Source organism: Poromitra crassiceps (genome assembly GCF_964638095.1).
Source record: "Poromitra crassiceps genome assembly, chromosome: 12".
Taxonomy (NCBI): Eukaryota; Metazoa; Chordata; class Actinopteri; order Beryciformes; family Melamphaidae; genus Poromitra; species Poromitra crassiceps.
The window spans coordinates 44,113,117-44,134,409 of NC_139632.1; the positions used below are offsets into that span (position 1 = coordinate 44,113,117).

The following is a 21,293-nucleotide window of genomic DNA, read 5'->3' on the forward strand; positions in this document are numbered from 1 at the left end:
GAGAGATTATCAAGTATGGGTGCCCCATTAATATCCACAATGGATGATGTGGTTATGTGAAAAGTAGCCACTTCTGCTCATGGGCTTGTGAAATGTCTGCCCATATCAATGACTGGTCGGACTCTGCGGCCGTAGGCTGTAAAATGTGTTTTTTCAAATGTCAACAAGAGTTCATTTTACACCTGTTTGGGTTAGCCACTAGTTAGGCATGATAGAAGGACTACTGATGTACATGACTGCAGTGAATTTTCCCCAACGCACCAACATTTGGATTTTTGACCAATATTTCAAAATGGTCTCATTTTACTGGCCAGACTCTGTGCGGCCGTAGGCTGTAAAATGTGTTTTTTAAAATGCCAACAAGAGTGAATTTTACACCTGTTTGGGTTAGCCACTATTTAGGCATGATAGAAGGACTACTGATGTACATGACTGCAGTGAATTTTCCCCAACGCACCAACATTTGAATTTTCGACCAATATTTAAAAATGGGCTTATTTTACTGGTCGGACTCTGTGCGGCCGTAGGCTGTAAAATGTGTTTTTTTTTAAATGTCAACAAGAGTGAATTTTACATATATTTGATTTAGAGTGTAGTTTGCATGGGTATTTATTGAATTTGTGTGACATAACTTCAATTTGTGTATTTTATCGATTTTTAATGACAGCTTTTGTTCTGAAAAATCCTGACCGGAAGTCAGAAATTCCTGCTCAGGGAAATTCCTCGGCACGCTGGCACAAAAACGACGGTATCACATCCGGGTCAAAAGTCGTAAGTCTTGTGTCTTCTCGTCTTGTTTTATCAGTTATCCATGGTTGATTTGTCCGGGTCGACGCGGCATTTTTCCACCAAAGGGAAGAGGTTTAAAGTCCCCGGGCAGAACCTGTAAGATATAACGTTAATAAATGTGTTTCTGTTTTAATTTGATGCTGGTTTGGTTTTAGTTTGGGTAGCTAGCTAACGTTAGTCATCAGTTCCTGTTTTAACTTGGGCGGCTAACCTGCTAGCTCGCTTCTCCGAGACACACAGACGCAAACACTTTGATGATTATAGAACGGGGTAACGTTATGTCAAAGTTCATGGACAGGGAGCAGCTGGCTCTTAAGCTGTCTGTAACGTTAAATCAGCTGTTGTGGCAAAAATAACACGCGATCAATAGAGAAAAAGCTCGCTGTCTCCAACAGGAAATGTGATTGATAGATTCAAGTCAAACATCAGTAAACCAAGTTACGCTGCTGAGACAACCAGTTCATCAAGCTTTCTCGACAGACTCGGGTTCAGAGAAAAGACATAAAAAGAAGACCGTCTGCAGGTCATAGATATTAAGATGAATGCAGCAGCACATTTCACTGAGTGAGCCGTTGTAGTTGTCGGTTTGCTCTTCATGGGACATTATTGGAGATCACTGATTATGTTTAGTTAGTATAGTACAGTATAGTAGTAATACATAGCATTTTAATCCCATGTATTGTTCTAGTGTTATGCATTTTTTATGGCATCAAGTACTGGAGTCGCAACCTAATTTTGTTGTACTGACTGGTATAATGACAATAAAGGTATTCAATTCAAGTAGTATAGTAGGGATGTGGACAATATCTCACGATACCATTCATCATTCAATACATTCGACCACGACACACGTAATGAACCAAAGTTCAGTACAAGTCTGACTGCAGAATTATGTTTATTACTGAGACAAATCTTGCAAGCATAGCATTGACTGCTAGAATGTAAACAATTTAAAAATCTCAATACAAAGTGACAATGAATATATTTTGGATGGAGAGCTTGTGCTATGTTGGCCAAGCATCTCATTTGTGATTTTACTACAGCAGAATGAAATATAGCAAATATCACTAGTTATTCATCTTGATATTATTTATTGTCATATTTTCATACTGCAATATACTGAATTTTGATATAAGACATAAGACACTTTTTGGTCATTGTGCTAGGATAGATACAGTATATCGTCCCATCCCAAGTCCCAGCCTGTAAGTGCTTTCTTCATGTTGACCCCAACAGATTTTCCACCATGTAGATGGTTGAAGGAAGTCATGAAAGGGCTAGTTGAATGTACTCGAAAACTCTCATCAATTTTGAATGGCGTTCATGTGAAATTAGGAAAGTAGGAAATGTGTTTTTCGGATGTATCTGTGACCTCATTTAGGCCGCAGCCATCCCAGCACACCCCCTTCACAGCCTGTAAAATGTGGACCGACGGCGTGACATTCGGCATACTCGTGACGGTGGCGTTGAACCATCCAGTGCGTAGAGTCGAGTCGCACGCTGTCAGGCTCCAGATCAGGAACGCTCGGCTCAGTTGCCTGGCTGGGAGAGCAACGGCGACTCGATGAAGCAGACCGGCGGTCCTGAAGACGCCCGTCACCGCGGTAGCAGCCGCGCCGCCGTTTCTCTGGTTTGATAGCGAGGGAGTTTGCTAGGACACAATTTGATTTAACTGAGTTTTGTTGCGTTTCATGTAGGGCCGGGCGCGATAATTCGGTATTATTGTTTATCGTTTTTCAGCGGAATCATATAGTTATGATCTGGTGATTTGGGGAAATCATGGCACAATTTGGCTGTCTAAACTGATAATCAAATTTGATAGAAAAACCATGACAAAATGAGGTATGACAAGATTTTAAGGAATATTATTTGAAGATTTCAGCTTTGACATCACACCCAACATTTCCATGGGATGAACATTAGATTATGTAACATGATTTTACATAATGTGAGCCATATATATCTATGGAAAAATCCTTATGATTATCGTGATATTGATTTCAGCCATATCACCCAGCCCCTGTTTCATGTGAGCTTACTCCACGCTGAATTTGGTTGTAAGATCAGGTTACGGTCATGTCTGACTCGTACTTCCAGTGTAAAATATCTGGAATTTCTGCCATGTTGGGTCCAACTTTTCACCTGTCAAATTTTTGTTTTTCTTCACTTATTCGGTTCTCATCATGTCAGCATCCAATATATTCTACAGGTTGCCAAGTCTGGTTCAGGGTCATTGAGCAGTTAATGCACAGAGTCAAGAGACTGAAGCTTGAAGACAAAACAGAAGACCGGCAGAAAAGGTACGGAGGAAGAGACACATTTTTCATTGCTATCAGCCTGGATAGGATTTTTTCCCGTTCTGCAGGCCTACGTTTGTAAGAGATGGGACTAATCTTGAGAAAATATTGGGTAATTGCTGTTCAGAGCCTTCAGCATGAGAACTTCACAAAATTTCTTCTTAGGTACCTTCTTAAGATAAATCTTAAAGCTCATCTTATAAATCACTAATCAAGCCCCACTGTATAATGTCTCAGAAGTTTTTACATTAGAGCTTGTGTTTCTACTACCTACTATTATCATTTGTTAGCAACGCTAACACTACCTACTATGGGGACACCTCGGCATTCCGAAATGTCGGCACTCCGAAATACCGGCATTCCGACAAAATTGTCGGAATGGAGATCTGTCTCGCCATTGTGAAATAACCCCTAACCCTAACCCGGGGGACCGGCTGGAGCTAACCTCTCCCAGCCCCGATGCCTAAACCTAACCTCCTGCAGACCCTAACCCTAAACCTAACCTCTCCCACCCCCCACGCCTAAACCTAACCTCCCCCAGAACCTAACCTCCCCCACCCCTGTAGGCTAAATAACTCAAGATGCTATGTCGGAAAGGCGGACCTAATATCTTTGGAGATAAAAAGGGCCGCCTCTCCGAAAGCATAGAAGTCAATGATCGGAATGCCGACACTTCGGAATGGCGAGATGACCCCACCTACTATTGTCATTTGTTAGCAGTGCTAGCACTACCTACTAATATAATTTGTTAGCAGCGCTACCACAAGTCAATGGGGTATGAAACCATAAATAAACCATCTTAAAATCACTGACTTGCAAGCCATTCCATATACAGTACTTCCATAGTTTTAGTCATATAAATGATGTAATAACTTGCTAGCAGGAGGCTGGTGCTGATGTAAATTTTTTAGACTGCGATAATGCAGTAGGTGATGATAAATAGGACAGGCCTCTAAAACCACTGAACCTTCCCTTTAAGAGCACTTTAGTCAATCTGGCCCTGATCTTGAGAATATTACACTGGGTGTTTTGTTTTCACTGCTTTTGCTAGCCAACTAGATTTTTAGAATGTCTTCCATAGTCGCTTCCCTGCCAAACTGAACATTGGAAAAGACAAATTCACCATCTTCAGTGTAAGATGCTGCAGCATTTGGCCAGCAGCTGGTGTTAGTCTCTCCCTCTGATGGTGTCGTATGTTGTAACTTCCTGGTGTTAGTCTCTTCCTCTCTGATGATGGTGTCGTATGTTGTTCCTGGTGTTAGTCTCTCCCTCTGATGGTACTGTGTGTTGTTCCTGGTGTTAGTCTCTCCCTCTCTGATGGTACTGTGTGTTGTTCCTGGTGTTAGTCTCCCTCTCTGATGGTACTGTGTGTTGTTCCTGGTGTTAGTCTCTCCCTCTGATGGTACTGTGTGTTGTTCCTGGTGTTAGTCTCTCTCCCTCTGATGGTACTGTGTGTTGTTCCTGGTGTTAGTCTCTCCCTCTGATGGTACTGTGTGTTGTTCCTGGTGTTAGTCTCTCCCTCTGATGGTACTGTGTGTTGTTCCTGGTGTTAGTCTCTCCCTCTGATGGTACTGTGTGTTGTTCCTGGTGTTAGTCTCTCCCTCTCTGATGGTACTGTGTGTTGTTCCTGGTGTTAGTCTCTCCCTCTGATGGTACTGTGTGTTGTTCCTGGTGTTAGTCTCTCTCCCTCTGATGGTACTGTGTGTTGTTCCTGGTGTTAGTCTCTCCCTCTGATGGTACTGTGTGTTGTTCCTGGTGTTGGTCTCTCCCTCTGATGGTACTGTGTGTTGTTCCTGGTGTTAGTCTCTCCCTCTGGTGGTACTGTGTGTTGTTCCTGGTGTTAGTCTCTCCCTCTGATGGTACTGTGTGTTGTTCCTGGTGTTAGTCTCTCCCTCTGATGGTACTGTGTGTTGTTCCTGGTGTTAGTCTCTCCCTCTGATGGTACTGTGTGTTGTTCCTGGTGTTAGTCTCTCCCTCTGATGGTACTGTGTGTTGTTCCTGGTGTTAGTCTCTCTCTCTGATGGTACTGTGTGTTGTTCCTGGTGTTGGTCTCTCCCTCTGATGGTACTGTGTGTTGTTCCTGGTGTTAGTCTCTCCCTCTGATGGTACTGTGTGTTGTTCCTGGTGTTAGTCTCTCCCTCTGATGGTACTGTGTGTTGTTCCTGGTGTTAGTCTCTCCCTCTCTGATGGTGTCGTATGTTGTTCCTGGTGTTAGTCTCTCCCTCTCTGATGGTACTGTGTGTTGTTCCTGGTGTTAGTCTCTCCCTCTGATGGTACTGTGTGTTGTTCCTGGTGTTAGTCTCTCCCTCTGATGGTACTGTGTGTTGTTCCTGGTGTTAGTCTCTCCCTCTGATGGTACTGTGTGTTGTTCCTGGTGTTAGTCTCTCCCTCTCTGATGGTACTGTGTGTTGTTCCTGGTGTTAGTCTCTCCCTCTGATGGTGCTGTGTGTTGTTCCTGGTGTTAGTCTCTCCCTCTGATGGTACTGTGTGTTGTTCCTGGTGTTAGTCTCTCCCTCTCTGATGGTGTCGTATGTTGTTCCTGGTGTTAGTCTCTCCCTCTCTGATGGTACTGTGTGTTGTTCCTGGTGTTAGTCTCTCCCTCTCTGATGGTGTCGTATGTTGTTCCTGGTGTTAGTCTCTCCCTCTCTGATGGTACTGTGTGTTGTTCCTGGTGTTAGTCTCTCCCTCTCTGATGGTACTGTGTGTTGTTCCTGGTGTTAGTCTCCCTCTCTGATGGTACTGTGTGTTGTTCCTGGTGTTGGTCTCTCCCTCTGATGGTACTGTGTGTTGTTCCTGGTGTTAGTCTCTCCCTCTGATGGTACTGTGTGTTGTTCCTGGTGTTGGTCTCTCCCTCTGATGGTACTGTGTGTTGTTCCTGGTGTTAGTCTCTCCCTCTGATGGTACTGTGTGTTGTTCCTGGTGTTAGTCTCTCCCTCTGATGGTACTGTGTGTTGTTCCTGGTGTTAGTCTCTCCCTCTGATGGTACTGTGTGTTGTTCCTGGTGTTAGTCTCTCCCTCTGATGGTACTGTGTGTTGTTCCTGGTGTTGGTCTCTCCCTCTCTGATGGTACTGTGTGTTGTTCCTGGTGTTGGTCTCTCTCTCTCTGATGGTACTGTGTGTTGTTCCTGGTGTTGGTCTCTCCCTCTGATGGTACTGTGTGTTGTTCCTGGTGTTGGTCTCTCCCTCTCTGATGGTACTGTGTGTTGTTCCTGGTGTTGGTCTCTCCCTCTCTGATGGTACTGTGTGTTGTTCCTGGTGTTAGTCTCTCCCCCTCTGATGGTACTGTGTGTTGTTCCTGGTGTTAGTCTCTCCCTCTGATGGTACTGTGTGTTGTTCCTGGTGTTGGTCTCTCCCTCTGATGGTACTGTGTGTTGTTCCTGGTGTTGGTCTCTCCCTCTGATGGCACTGTGTGTTGTTCCTGGTGTTGGTCTCTCCCTCTCTGATGGTACTGTGTGTTGTTCCTGGTGTTGGTCTCTCCCTCTCTGATGGTACTGTGTGTTGTTCCTGGTGTTAGTCTCCCCCTCTGATGGTACTGTGTGTTGTTCCTGGTGTTAGTCTCTCCCTCTGATGGTACTGTGTGTTGTTCCTGGTGTTAGTCTCCCTCTCTGATGGTACTGTGTGTTGTTCCTGGTGTTAGTCTCTCCCTCTGATGGTACTGTGTGTTGTTCCTGGTGTTAGTCTCTCCCTCTGATGGTACTGTGTGTTGTTCCTGGTGTTAGTCTCTCCCTCTGATGGTACTGTGTGTTCCTCCTGGTGTTAGTCTCTCCCTCTGATGGTACTGTGTGTTGTTCCTGGTGTTGGTCTCTCCCTCTCTGATCTGATGGTGGCGTATGTTTCTCCGTCGACAGTTACTCTGTGGCGACGGCAGTTGGCATGGCGGCGGCGGTGGAAGAGCTGTCTGACAGCACGGAGGTGGTGGAGATGGAGGACGCGACCAGCCAGTTCTTGGTGGAGAAGCACACCTGGGACGGCCTGCGGAGGATCATCCACAGCAGCCGCAAGAACACGGGCGTGGTCATCAGCAAGGCACCGCATGACTTCCACTTTGTCCCGAAACTAGACGAGGCCAGTACGCACACTCACCGCCTCTACTACCTCGGTGAGCTGGAGAAGCGAACGCTGGCCTGGGGGGGGGGGGGGGGGGGGCACGTCACACTGGCTGAATTTCTGAGCCGATAACACATTTACAAAATTGCCTGGATGAGTGTGAGAATAGACCCTTCTCACGGGGGCCATTTTGTGTCGAAAAGGCAGGGTAAACAGAGGTGCATGCAAAACACTAATGAGGGTTTCAAACTTCCATGATTGGAATTTGGAAACCCTCATTAGTGTTTTGCTCGCACCTGTGTTTATTCTGCCTTTTCGACACAAAATGGCCCCCGTGAAAAGGGTCTATTGTTCAGCCCTAGGCTGATATGGCAGCTATGCATCATTTTGAACATGGATTAAAAGGTCTGGAAGTCTGGAAAACACACGTCGGACACAAACACTCATTCAAAACCTCACTGGAAAGTTTGTCGAAGTTGCGTGTGACATTTTTCTGTCGGGTTATTACTTGCATGGTGACACGAATCAATTTTATTTCCTCTTGTTTAATTAACATCTCAGTGACAGAGGGAACATTGCATTGTTAAGAAACTAAGAACCAGTTCTTAAAAATACTTGACCAAAGCACTGTCTGTCTCCCAACTGACTGCTAGTAGTTTTATCATGTGCCACTCCACACAGGTTGTAGTATTATAGCTATCTATAGTATAGCTATAACTTAAGCTGCTAAACTAAGGTGAGCATATATAGAAACCAGGCATGGGTCTTAGGTTAATTTAGACCTTCAACACCTCCAGAAGGATCAGTAGAGGCTTTCACAAATCTGCTGTCAATGTTGGAGGAAGATTGGAGAATTGTCTGTTAGTTAATAAAGTGTAAATATGTACCAAACAACTAGAAACAGAGAGCAGCTGTTGTAACTTGTTGTGGTGTGGCTGTAGATCTATTCAGTAGCGTTCTCAGGGAAAGTGAATAGTCTGTTATGGCCTTTAGTATCAGCTGATGTCACACTCTATGGAGTACAGGTCGTGACCTCACCTGGCCCCAAGCATCAGCCAATAGCAGATGGCCATTTTAGTACCCTACTGTACATTTGATAGGTGTCGGGTTTGGGCGGGGTTTAGTTGAGTTACTTTTGAAGTGTGGTTGAAAATAAGCGGACTTTTCCATTAAGGAGTCTGTCTCTGCTCTCTGTCCCCGGCAGGAATGCCTTACAACAGCAGGGAAAACTCTTTACTCTACTCCGACATTCCCAAGAAGATCCGCAAAGACGCTCTGCTGGTTCTGTCATGGAAACCCATGCTAGATCATTTTCAGGTGAGGAGACCAGTCTGTCCTTTTCCTCCGCTCTCCGACAGCCAGACAGAAATATTAAGACGTTTCGCTCCATTTATATCGGGGGGGAAAAAGTTGCACTTGGTCTTAGAAAACACTGATAGAACAAGATTATAACATATTGTAGTACGGTACTTTTTATTGGTAGCCAGGAGTGAGAAGATTTTAACACTTTTGCCGACTGGGTGCTCTAGATTTTACCGATGTTGAAAGTTGAACTTTATGTCATTTCTTTGCCTCCAAGTGGATTGGACATTGACTCTTCATTTTCCCTTCTGGGAACACAGTCACTCAGACAGGATATCTATCTCTCAGCAGAGCACATGTCAAAGTATAGTGTGTGGTGACTTGTTAGAGCACACATGGGTCAACACAAAGTATAGTGTGTGGTGACTTGTTAGAGCACACATGGGTCAACACAAAGTCACTAAGGCTGCTGTGTGTGGTGACTTGTTAGAGCACACATGGGTCAACACAAAGTATAGTGTGTGGTGACTTGTTAGAGCACACATGGGTCAACACAAAGTAAAGTATAGTGTGTGGTGACTTGTTAGGGCACACATGGGTCAACACAAAGTCACTAAGGCTGCTGTGTGTGGTGACTTGTTAGAGCACACATGGGTCAACACAAAGTCACTAAGGCTGCTGTGTGTGGTGACTTGTTAGAGCACACATGGGTCAACACAAAGTCACTAAGGCTGCTGTGTGTGGTGACTTGTTAGAGCACACATGTGTTAAAGTATAGTGTGTGGTGACTTGTTAGAGCACACATGTGTTAAAGTAAAGTATAGTGTGTGGTGACTTGTTAGAGCACACATGTGTTAAAGTATAGTGTGTGGTGACTTGGTAGAGCACACATGGGTCAACACAAAGTCACTAAGGCTGCTGTGATACTCAGATTATTCACATTCAAACTCTATTGTCTATCGCAAGCATGACAGAAAACAATTCTTTCATATGGCTCATAAAAAAGACATACCACATAAAAACAAATGAACAGACAGATAAGTGTTTACATACTGTACATACGATTAGAGGTAAAATTGCAATGTGGCAATCCACGAAGAGAAGACTTGAGACTTGACTTGTACTTTGATGACTTTAAAATGTTTCTAAAGTCTTGACTTGAGATCTTGTGTTTGTCTAAATTACTTAGATTGAAAGTGATGAGATTTGTTCCAGCAGACGACTGAGTTTAAATTCTGTTTCACGAATTTGTCTGGAATGAGTGAATTTATTGAAGTTGAAACTGATTCTAGAAATCAAACTCGTGATGCTCTTACCAAGTTTTTATCGTATTCAAAACAATATTGCATTGAAAAGGCCTAGATATTTGTCTTCAAGATATGACATTGATACTGTAGAGTTGATTTGTTCTGACTTGACTTGCTGTCCTACATTTAGACTTGAGACTTGACATTAATGACATGGACTTGACTCGTTAAGTTGACTTGGTCACACCTTTGCTAATCAGAAAGTGTGGCTGCAACAGAAGAGAGCGCGCTAACTGAGACATTCACCTTAACAGTTTACTGATGCAACATTACAGGATTTCCGGCTATTGGAGTGCGAACATTTTTTTCACACGGTTACTTCTTGTTGCCATTTGGAGGCGCAAGTGTGCAAAGTTGCCTCGTCTGTTTTGCAGGACTGGGTGGAAGCCCAGTTGTTTATATGACGATTGTGTCTTTAACTTAGCATCGTAATGTTTTGTTCACCGTTTGTTTGCCTTCCATGCCCCCCGAGCAAACTCTCAAACTTCCCTCGGCCTCGGTCGGGCAGCTTTGTCACGCTGTGTGTGTCTCCCCTGTCGCCCCCTGACCCTAGGCCGGCCCGCCGCACGGCGCCTTCTCCCGAGAGGAGGAGCTGCTGCGTGAGAGGAAGCGGCTGGGCGTCACGGGCATCACCGCCTACGACCACCACCGCCCCAGTGGACTCTTCCTCTTCCAGGCCAACAGCAGCCTGTTCTACTGCCGCGACGAAGGAAACAACAAGAGCTTCATCGTGAGTTAACAGGGGAAATAAGGACGGTTTTTCACGACTGCATAAAACAAAATGATAGGGATGCACTGTGATATTGGCTTTCAAATGAAATATCTGCCCAAAACAAATATTTCTGTTGATATGACTATATGGCTGATCAAATGATGCTTTAATTATTCCGAAATGCTCGATGCTTGACTAAATACTTAACTAAATACTTAGTTTTGTTTGAAAGAAAATGTTGCATAAATGAAAAAAATCTGACATGTTTTACATGTTGAAGTAGTTTTTATTTTATTTTATTCTTCTGTCGGCTACATTTTGAAAAGCATTGTATTTATGTCTGCATCTGCCAGTGGGCCGTCACAATAAGAGTAGAGTAGAGTAGAGTTGGCATAATAACGTGTTCATTCCACTACAGGAGAGACTTGATGTTCTCTGAACTTAGGTGGGGCGAAATGTGCGCATAATATATTGTATCTGCATCAGCAAGCGGCCAAAAGAGTTGGAAAATATCAGATATCGGCCCAAAATCCAATATTGTGCATCTCGGCCACTACCATTACTTGGCTGGGTTCTGAGTTTTCTTGCTTTCAAAACTCATTTTTTGGCCCGCACTCTATTTTGGAACAAAAACTCCTCATATGAATTTCAAGACAGACAATGCTGCGTTCTAAAGCCAAAAAAGCAAATGACAGAGCAGTTGTATTATTCCAGTATCGTGCATGGTGATGCATCACCTCTTCATCATGTTGATGACCTCATCATGGTGATGACCTCATCATGGTGATGCATCACCTCTTCATCATGTTGATGACCTCATCATGGTGATGACCTCATCATGGTGATGACCTCATCATGGTGATGCATCACCTCTTCACTAGACATTTCTGTTGGATTTCTGCTCTAATTAGCCAGATTATCCTCTCTGTTGTGAAAATGTGACTTTATCGATGATGTCATTCCCAGGCCATCAAGGGAACGGCAGGTGTTGTGTTATCTCTGCTATTTTGACTTTATTGTGATTATGTATTCTTTTTTCTTGCGCACCGTTGTTTGCCTTGCCGCAAGCCAATTTTCCTAGGTGACAATGGGCTACATGCACAACTTTTTTACTTCCTGAAATTAGTACAGCTTCTTTATTTCCTGTCCTACACTATTGGATGAACTGATTAATGTCAGGTGTGCTGCAGTCACAACAATGGTCAGGCACACCTGATTAATCAGTTCATCCAATAGTGTAGGACAGGAAATAAAGAAGCTGTACTAATTTCAGGAAGTAAAAAAGTTGTGCATGTAGCCTATAGAGTCTTGGTTTCTTTCTTTGCAGACTTCTCCCGTGAAGCCAGTAGAGATTAAGAGCCAGAGTTCAGGCACACGCATGGACGCCAAGATCTGCCCCGGGGACCCTGACTTCATCGCCTTCATCAGCAACAACGACATCTGGGTGACGAGCGTTGAGACGGGCGAGGAGAGGAGGCTCACATACTGCCACAAAGGTCAACCATGTGTCCCACAAGGCACAGCAGCTGCATTCTCATAGAGATAGATGGGACAATAACCAGTATTAGTTTAAATCTCAGTTATAAAACAAAGGTTATGACAACGCCCCTAATTTGTATTACTGTGAACTCCAACTCTCAGTGAGACTGAGCTGTTGTCTTCTCTGCTGTTGTCACACCACAGTATTTGTCTCTTTGTATTTCAGGCCTGGATAACCTGAAGGACGACCCCAGATCTGCAGGTGTGGCCACCTTTGTCATCCAGGAAGAGTTTGATCGCTTCACAGGGTACTGGTGGTCTCCTGCTGCTGCTGAAGGTGAAGGAGGAGGGAGTAATACGCCTTTTTATTTTATTTTTATAAAGTCATGGAAATTCATTGGTCAAAATGTGTATGAACCCTGCATCAAAATCCCATTGTGTAAATATCCCTACAATATTGCAATATCAATACCAAGGTATTTGGTCAAAAATATTTTATTTTTTTCCCCGATGTCGCCCACCCCTAATTACTAAATACTAAGAAGAAGAACGATCGAAGTTGCAAAAACGCTTAAATTGCTCAATGTAATCTTATTAGAAGTAAGAAGAAGAAGAAGAAAAATGATTAAAAAAAAATTGGTAGCATAGTTTTCTAAAACAAAATTGACAAAGACTGGTTCTGCTGGTCTCTGTCTCAGACCCGGAGGGCGGCAAGACCCTGCAGATTCTGTACGAGGAAGTGGACGAGTCGGAGGTCGAGTTGATCCACGTCCCGTCTCCAGCTCTGGAGGAACGCAAGACCGACGTCTACAGATACCCACGCACAGGTACACACACACAGACACACGCACACACACACACACACACACGCACACACACACACACACACACACACACACACAAGAACACTTGTTCTGACACTGCCAAGGTTAGAGGGTTCTCGCTGGAGATGCTTTAGATAAATGTGTTCACTAATTAAATGTCAGATATTCTATAAATGTGACTTTATTATTGTGTAGTTTGCTTCACTGGCGGTTGCCCTGCTGCTTCTTAGTTTGCTCATCTGGAGTCCTGTTGGCATTGATGTATGTTTGGTTTTGGCTCATCGCTGCATTTCATTCTAGGCAGCAAGAATCCTGAAATTACTCTCAAACTATCAGAAATCAGAACGGACCCTCTGGGCAAAGTGAGTACACATTCAGTGCTATGAAACCTGTCCCGATATATTGTTGATCTGTTAATCCAGCTACAGTGAACAGGAAGTGTGATATATTGTTATGTTAATCCAGCTACAGTGAAAAGGAAGTGTGATATATTGTTATGTTAATCCAGCTACAGTGAAAAGGAAGTGTGATATATTGTTATGTTAATCCAGCTACAGTGAAAAGGAAGTGTGATATATTGTTATGTTAATCCAGCTACAGTGAACAGGAAGTGTGATATATTGTTATGTTAATCCAGCTACAGTGAAAAGGAAGTGTGATATATTGTTATGTTAATCCAGCTACAGTGAAAAGGAAGTGTGATATATTGTTATGTTAATCCAGCTACAGTGAACAGAAGTGTGATATATTGTTATGTTAATCCAGCTACAGTGAACAGGAAGTGTGATATATTGTTATGTTAATCCAGCTACAGTGAAAAGGAAGTGTGATATATTGTTATGTTAATCCAGCTACAGTGAAAAGGAAGTGTGATATATTATGTTAATCCAGCTACAGTGAAAAGGAAGTGTGATATATTGTTATGTTAATCCAGCTACAGTGAACAGGAAGTGTGATATATTGTTGATCTGTTAATCCAGCTACAGTGAAAAGGAAGTGTGATATATTGTTATGTTAATCCAGCTACAGTGAACAGAAGTGTGATATATTGTTATGTTAATCCAGCTACAGTGAACAGGAAGTGTGATATATTGTTATGTTAATCCAGCTACAGTGAACAGGAAGTGTGATATATTGTTATGTTAATCCAGCTACAGTGAAAAGGAAGTGTGATATATTGTTATGTTAATCCAGCTACAGTGAACAGGAAGTGTGATATATTGTTATGTTAATCCAGCTACAGTGAAAAGGAAGTGTGATATATTGTTGATCTGTTAATCCAGCTACAGTGAAAAGGAAGTGTGATATATTGTTATGTTAATCCAGCTACAGTGAACAGAAGTGTGATATATTGTTATGTTAATCCAGCTACAGTGAACAGGAAGTGTGATATATTGTTATGTTAATCCAGCTACAGTGAACAGGAAGTGTGATATATTGTTATGTTAATCCAGCTACAGTGAAAAGGAAGTGTGATATATTGTTATGTTAATCCAGCTACAGTGAACAGAAGTGTGATATATTGTTATGTTAATCCAGCTACAGTGAACAGGAAGTGTGATATATTGTTATGTTAATCCAGCTACAGTGAAAAGGAAGTGTGATATATTGTTATGTTAATCCAGCTACAGTGAAAAGGAAGTGTGATATATTGTTATGTTAATCCAGCTACAGTGAACAGGAAGTGTGATATATTGTTATGTTAATCCAGCTACAGTGAACAGAAGTGTGATATATTGTTATGTTAATCCAGCTACAGTGAACAGAAGTGTGATATATTGTTATGTTAATCCAGCTACAGTGAACAGGAAGTGTGATATATTGTTATGTTAATCCAGCTACAGTGAAAAGGAAGTGTGATATATTGTTATGTTAATCCAGCTACAGTGAACAGAAGTGTGATATATTGTTATGTTAATCCAGCTACAGTGAAAAGGAAGTGTGATATATTGTTGATCTGTTAATCCAGCTACAGTGAAAAGGAAGTGTGATATATTGTTATGTTAATCCAGCTACAGTGAACAGAAGTGTGATATATTGTTATGTTAATCCAGCTACAGTGAACAGGAAGTGTGATATATTGTTATGTTAATCCAGCTACAGTGAAAAGGAAGTGTGATATATTGTTATGTTAATCCAGCTACAGTGAAAAGGAAGTGTGATATATTGTTATGTTAATCCAGCTACAGTGAACAGGAAGTGTGATATATTGTTATGTTAATCCAGCTACAGTGAAAAGGAAGTGTGATATATTGTTGATCTGTTAATCCAGCTACAGTGAAAAGGAAGTGTGATATATTGTTATGTTAATCCAGCTACAGTGAACAGAAGTGTGATATATTGTTATGTTAATCCAGCTACAGTGAACAGGAAGTGTGATATATTGTTATGTTAATCCAGCTACAGTGAACAGGAAGTGTGATATATTGTTATGTTAATCCAGCTACAGTGAAAAGGAAGTGTGATATATTGTTATGTTAATCCAGCTACAGTGAACAGAAGTGTGATATATTGTTATGTTAATCCAGCTACAGTGAACAGGAAGTGTGATATATTGTTATGTTAATCCAGCTACAGTGAAAAGGAAGTGTGATATATTGTTATGTTAATCCAGCTACAGTGAAAAGGAAGTGTGATATATTGTTATGTTAATCCAGCTACAGTGAACAGGAAGTGTGATATATTGTTGATCTGTTAATCCAGCTACAGTGAAAAGGAAGTGTGATATATTGTTATGTTAATCCAGCTACAGTGAACAGAAGTGTGATATATTGTTATGTTAATCCAGCTACAGTGAACAGGAAGTGTGATATATTGTTATGTTAATCCAGCTACAGTGAACAGGAAGTGTGATATATTGTTATGTTAATCCAGCTACAGTGAAAAGGAAGTGTGATATATTGTTATGTTAATCCAGCTACAGTGAACAGGAAGTGTGATATATTGTTGATCTGTTAATCCAGCTACAGTGAAAAGGAAGTGTGATATATTGTTATGTTAATCCAGCTACAGTGAAAAGGAAGTGTGATATATTGTTATGTTAATCCAGCTACAGTGAACAGAAGTGTGATATATTGTTATGTTAATCCAGCTACAGTGAACAGGAAGTGTGATATATTGTTATGTTAATCCAGCTACAGTGAACAGGAAGTGTGATATATTGTTATGTTAATCCAGCTACAGTGAAAAGGAAGTGTGATATATTGTTATGTTAATCCAGCTACAGTGAACAGGAAGTGTGATATATTGTTATGTTAATCCAGCTACAGTGAAAAGGAAGTGTGATATATTGTTATGTTAATCCAGCTACAGTGAACAGGAAGTGTGATATATTGTTATGTTAATCCAGCTACAGTGAACAGGAAGTGTGATATATTGTTATGTTAATCCAGCTACAGTGAAAAGGAAGTGTGATATATTGTTATGTTAATCCAGCTACAGTGAACAGGAAGTGTGATATATTGTTATGTTAATCCAGCTACAGTGAACAGAAGTGTGATATATTGTTATGTTAATCCAGCTACAGTGAACAGGAAGTGTGATATATTGTTATGTTAATCCAGCTACAGTGAACAGGAAGTGTGATATATTGTTATGTTAATCCAGCTACAGTGAACAGGAAGTGTGATATATTGTTGATCTGTTAATCCAGCTACAGTGAACAGGAAGTGTGATATATTGTTGATCTGTTAATCCAGCTACAGTGAACAGGAAGTGTGATATATTGTTATGTTAATCCAGCTACAGTGAACAGGAAGTGTGATATATTGTTATGTTAATCCAGCTACAGTGAACAGGAAGTGTGATATATTGTTATGTTAATCCAGCTACAGTGAACAGGAAGTGTGATATATTGTTATGTTAATCCAGCTACAGTGAAAAGGAAGTGTGATATATTGTTGATCTGTTAATCCAGCTACAGTGAAAAGGAAGTGTGATATATTGTTATGTTAATCCAGCTACAGTGAACAGAAGTGTGATATATTGTTATGTTAATCCAGCTACAGTGAACAGGAAGTGTGATATATTGTTATGTTAATCCAGCTACAGTGAAAAGGAAGTGTGATATATTGTTATGTTAATCCAGCTACAGTGAACAGGAAGTGTGATATATTGTTATGTTAATCCAGCTACAGTGAACAGAAGTGTGATATATTGTTGATCTGTTAATCCAGCTACAGTGAACAGGAAGTGTGATATATTGTTATGTTAATCCAGCTACAGTGAACAGGAAGTGTGATATATTGTTATGTTAATCCAGCTACAGTGAACAGGAAGTGTGATATATTGTTATGTTAATCCAGCTACAGTGAACAGGAAGTGTGATATATTGTTATGTTAATCCAGCTACAGTGAACAGGAAGTGTGATATATTGTTGATCTGTTAATCCAGCTACAGTGAACAGGAAGTGTGATATATTGTTATGTTAATCCAGCTACAGTGAACAGGAAGTGTGATATATTGTTATGTTAATCCAGCTACAGTGAACAGGAAGTGTGATATATTGTTATGTTAATCCAGCTACAGTGAACAGGAAGTGTGATATATTGTTATGTTAATCCAGCTACAGTGAACAGGAAGTGTGATATATTGTTATGTTAATCCAGCTACAGTGAACAGGAAGTGTGATATATTGTTATGTTAATCCAGCTACAGTGAACAGGAAGTGTGATATATTGTTATGTTAATCCAGCTACAGTGAACAGGAAGTGTGATATATTGTTATGTTAATCCAGCTACAGTGAACAGAAGTGTGATATATTGTTATGTTAATCCAGCTACAGTGAACAGGAAGTGTGATATATTGTTATGTTAATCCAGCTACAGTGAACAGGAAGTGTGATATATTGTTATGTTAATCCAGCTACAGTGAACAGGAAGTGTGATATATTGTTATGTTAATCCAGCTACAGTGAACAGGAAGTGTGATATATTGTTATGTTAATCCAGCTACAGTGAACAGGAAGTGTGATATATTGTTATGTTAATCCAGCTACAGTGAACAGGAAGTGTGATATATTGTTATGTTAATCCAGCTACAGTGAACAGGAAGTGTGATATATTGTTATGTTAATCCAGCTACAGTGAACAGGAAGTGTGCTATATTGTTATGTTAATCCAGCTACAGTGAACAGGAAGTGTGATATATTGTTATGTTAATCCAGCTAAAGTGAAAAGGAAGTGTGATATATTGTTATGTTAATCCAGCTACAGTGAACAGGAAGTGTGATATATTGTTATGTTAATCCAGCTAAAGTGAAAAGGAAGTGTGATATATTGTTATGTTAATCCAGCTACAGTGAACAGGAAGTGTGATATATTGTTATGTTAATCCAGCTACAGTGAAAAGGAAGTGTGATATATTGTTATGTTAATCCAGCTACAGTGAAAAGGAAGTGTGATATATTGTTATGTTAATCCAGCTACAGTGAACAGAAGTGTGATATATTGTTATGTTAATCCAGCTACAGTGAAAAGGAAGTGTGATATATTGTTATGTTAATCCAGCTACAGTGAAAAGGAAGTGTGATATATTGTTATGTTAATCCAGCTAAAGTGAAAAGGAAGTGTGATATATTGTTATGTTAATCCAGCTACAGTGAACAGGAAGTGTGATATATTGTTATGTTAATCCAGCTAAAGTGAAAAGGAAGTGTGATATATTGTTATGTTAATCCAGCTACAGTGAACAGGAAGTGTGATATATTGTTATGTTAATCCAGCTAAAGTGAAAAGGAAGTGTGATATATTGTTATGTTAATCCAGCTACAGTGAAAAGGAAGTGTGATATATTGTTATGTTAATCCAGCTACAGTGAAAAGGAAGTGTGATACATGTATACTGTTGATCTGTTGATCCAGCTACAGTGAATAGGAACTATCGTATATTGTTGATCTGTTAATCCAGCTACAGTGAATAGGAACTATCGTATATTATTGAGCTGTTAATCCAGCTAAAGTGAACAGGAAGTGTGATCTGAACTCAGGGCAGCCTGCTCTTTCTCCCTCAGATTGTCAGCACTCAGGAAAAGGAGCTGGTGATTCCCTTCCGCAGCCTGTTCCCCGGCGTGGAGTACATCTCCAGAGCCGGGTGGACTAAAGACGGACGATAGTGAGTTTCTTCTCCAGGAGACAATAACAAAAATAAAACCCCAGACAGACGACCTATGTGTTTTTTTCAAATGCACGACATAGCGCTCATAGCGTGTAATCTGAAAGTGCTGTTGAACTCTGGTAGTACCTTGGGTTTGTCGCTTCCTAGCCACGATATAACTTTAAAATCAGCAATTCTCTGTTATCATAGCAATAGTCGAATTAAGACCATTTCAATCGCATTATTAAAGTGCATTGTAGACCATGTATACACCTGAATAGCACTATATGATGTCCTATCAGAATTGTCACAGCATTTTGTGACGCGTAGGGTGACGACACATTCTCTAGCTTCCAGCGAGTGTGGTGCAACTTGTTGACAGAAGAAAAGATGACCAGTATAAAGAAGTCCCAACATCTTGTCCCTAACACAGCAGCAACATGACAGAAGGAGCTTCAGGTTCAACTCAGGAGGGAACGTCCCACGCAGGACGTAGGGACGTCATGTAGGCGTCTCTTCTGTCAATCAGACTCTGCTCTGTATCATGTAAACGGGAATATGAATGGAATATTCTCTATTAAGGAACTCATGTAAACACCTTATTTGAAATATTGTCATATTTAGAATAAGGTAGTTGGATTATTGCAGTAGTCCGTGAAGTTTTGTTTGGCCTCTAACTGTGTGTGTACTGTGTGTGTGTGTGTGTGTCTCTCTCTCAGTGCATGGGCGGCCATGTTGGACCGGCGGCAGCAGCGTCTCCAGCTGATCCTGCTGCCTCCGGCTCTGTTCGTCCCTGTGCAGCAGGACCCGGCCAGCCGGCTGCAGAGCCTGGAGGCCCTGGGAGACGTCCAGCCCTTCATCATCTACCAGGAGACCAGCGACATCTGGATCAATGTGAGGCAAACACCACACACACACTGCAGCTCAAAGACTCACACTTCACTCTTCTTTCTCTCCCATGTGACTCACATCTCGCTCCCAGTGCCACACAACCCTATTTTTTTTTTTTATTTTTTTTTTTTTTTATTAGGACTTAAAAGAGCCACAACTACCCATAAAGGAGGCGCATGTGTCACTGAATCAGTGTCAACAACAGCAAACAGCTGCATGGAGTCGCAGTTTCTCCGATTATGATTCGGATGAAGTATGGCTGAAAAAATCTAATTGAGATTATTAGACAGAATATTGCAATTATCATTACAAGTTGTTTTGTCGTACATGTTTTGGCTGGACGGCATGGCGGCCAGCGCTAGAAGTGCAAATGTCGCTGAGTGATTGAGTGAGTGTCTGTGATGACGTTACACCATTGGTCGGCCGGGGCACACCCATACACGGTGTGAATTTGTGCATGCGTGGTCTCCTGACCAGACAAGACTGCTCAGTCCGCTAACCAGCCTCAGACGGTGCCTGTCCTGTAGCCTACAGCTAGCTGGCTTGCTAGCTGGCTTGCTAACAAGGTATGCCAAGAGTCACATAAACAAATGGGATTAGACAATGGTTTTGTACACGGGGGAGACAAAGCTACATTCAACAACAGCAGACAAGTTCTGGCTAGCGTTAGCAGCACTGCAGCTAGCACTAGCTGCTAACTCTTAGCTACAGATTGTTAGCTGACAGGAGTCTCGAGACAACCAGACACACACACACTTTTAACAAACGTTACACCGCACTATGAAACACAGCGTTTAGGACATGTGACAGCAAAATGACATGGGGACTGAGTAGCTTTTACTGCTGCTGGCTGTAGCAGCTTTGGCTCTGTGCTGTCTGGCTGGAGAATTTCCATCGTGCCTTCGTGGTTAGGTGCATCAAGCTAGCTACAGTTAGCAAGGACGAGACAGGAAGTCTGGCAGAGGAGGCACTAGTGCAGCGGCCAGGACACATACCCCTAATCCGGCTTCCCACCCGCAGACATGGCTTGTATGGATGCCAGACCAACACGGGGGTTCGAACCTGCGACCCTCGTGTTGGTAAGCACGGAATCTACCACTGCACCACCCAGTTATAAATATTCACGAAATATCTGTGCTTTAGCTTTAGGCTGATCAGACGGATGGATTTTAGTGACACAGAGCATCTCCATGTCCTGCAGGTCCACGACATCTTCCATCCCTTCATCCAAACCAGTGATGAGGAGATCACCTTCATCACGGTGAATGAGTCCAAAACATGCTTCTGCCACCTGTATAAGATCACAGCTGTGCTACAGCAGGGACACTATGACTGGAGCAGCTACACGCACTCTGAAGGTAACACACACACACACACACACACACACACACACATCAAAATGTCCAAAAATTTGATGAATTTAGTATAAAGAATAAATAAAAACCACCTTGTGGTGCTATCTCCAATAGATGGATAGAGAGAACAGAACTTATCACCGACGAACAAAGTATCACAAAAATCTAGAAGCAGGCTTTTGACCAGAAGGTTGCT

General features: G+C 41.8%; 1 pseudogene across 1 annotated transcript in view; it reads left to right on the forward strand.

The window, feature by feature from the left end:
• Window positions 1-774: 774 nt before the first annotated feature.
• The window catches only part of LOC310786585 (dipeptidyl peptidase 9-like), a 32,572-nt pseudogene continuing 12,053 nt past the window's right edge, over window positions 775-21,293 (forward strand). The window contains exons 1-12 of the transcript XR_014554084.1: window positions 775-885; window positions 2,999-3,089; window positions 6,935-7,185; window positions 8,338-8,450; window positions 10,296-10,472; window positions 11,782-11,950; window positions 12,160-12,270; window positions 12,632-12,760; window positions 13,058-13,119; window positions 18,769-18,869; window positions 19,571-19,745; window positions 20,944-21,100. The product of XR_014554084.1 is annotated as a dipeptidyl peptidase 9-like (transcript). The remainder of the gene's footprint in view (window positions 886-2,998; window positions 3,090-6,934; window positions 7,186-8,337; window positions 8,451-10,295; window positions 10,473-11,781; window positions 11,951-12,159; window positions 12,271-12,631; window positions 12,761-13,057; window positions 13,120-18,768; window positions 18,870-19,570; window positions 19,746-20,943; window positions 21,101-21,293) is intronic.